Source organism: Chrysochloris asiatica, unplaced genomic scaffold (assembly GCF_000296735.1).
Source record: "Chrysochloris asiatica unplaced genomic scaffold, ChrAsi1.0 scaffold00084, whole genome shotgun sequence".
NCBI lineage: Eukaryota > Metazoa > Chordata > Mammalia > Afrosoricida > Chrysochloridae > Chrysochloris > Chrysochloris asiatica.
Window position 1 is genome coordinate 2,959,999 of NW_006408602.1, and position 1,542 is coordinate 2,961,540.

Below are 1,542 nucleotides of genomic sequence, written 5' to 3' on the forward strand. Positions count from 1 at the left end.
GTATCTCAGCAACATGCAAGTTACCACCATCTAACAGACCAGTGGTGAAGTAAAATTGTACAGGCATATAATTTTAAAATAAATATATAATGTAATGCTAAGTTCTTAAAGAAGTTTTTATTAATAGACTTGTATAGTCAAATAAGATTAAAGAATACTACAGTAGACCAAAAATTCTGAAAGAAGAGACATTATGCATAACTCTGCATCTTTCACAGAGCCTTGCACATGATTGTCCCTCAATAAATGCTTATTAAATAGGTAAATGAATAATAAGCAATTCCACTTCATTATATTTCACAATTGGTTGGAATTATTATATGCATGCTACAGTAACTAAAACTGTATTTGTAAAAATAAATTATTCTAGGCTTTCATTAATAAATAAAAAAGAAACAATTCATAAATAATAGCATCATTTGCATATAAACAATGTTCTAAAGGCTTCTAAAATAATGTGTCTCTTTCATAAAGTCAAACACTCCCTGCCATCTTCTTTAAGCTATTCATCTATTCAATTAAAACTTTCATCAAGATAATACAAATGGATTAAATTAAAAGATATTGCCAGTTTTTGTAAAAAGTCACAAAATCCAAATTAAGTAGAATCTGAGTTACTGAGGTTTTATCCTGTCTTTAAACCAAAAATGCCACTTGCTAGGATCACTTACTAGCTTTTATTCTTTAGGTGAGAAATTTAACTTTTAAATAAATGTGTGATCTCTAAGTCCCATGACACATTCACATCCCAGAAATCATATCTTGGGAAGCATCATAACACTTATTGATATTCAAAAATTGTATTTTTAGTATAATTGACACCATTTTTTAAATAACATTTCAAATAATTAGTTGCTTTACTACTTCCTTTATTATAACTTTTCTAGACATACTGAAAATATAAAACTTTTGAGCCCCAATTGTGCAATAATTATGGGCTACACTATTAACCAAATGGTCCTCTCTACAGGAGAAAGATAGGGCAGTTTGCTTCTGTACAAGAGAACAGCTTTGCGTTTTATAGCAAAACGAGGGGAGTGGTTGACTTTGCAGTCCTGGATCAGAGGTCACTGGGACCATCAAGCGAGAAGAGTGGAGTGTGGGATCCTACATAGAGAAACAGTGATGCCAGAGATGGAGGCAGAGACGATGACATGGAGAGATGGAGCAGCTGGGGACTTTAGACCCAGAGAGGAAGACGGGCTGTGTGCTGATGACTGAGGGGCAGTCTTGCGGGGTGTACACTTTGGTTGTTTGATGGTACATGAAGGGGATTGTAATCATGGCAATGAAACGATATACGATAGGATGAATGTAAAGCTAATGTTCTCCCATGTAAACTATCACATAATTCACAATAAAATAATTTAAAATAAGAGAGAGAGAGAGAGAACAGCTTTGGAAAGCCTTGAAAGCAGTTCTACTCTACAATAGTCCTGTAGGTTGCTATAAGGTGGAATCAATTGGGCAGCTACAGGTTTTTTCCTGTTTTACATATAATTTTATGTACACAGTACTTTTTGTTTAAACCAATTTTCTTCC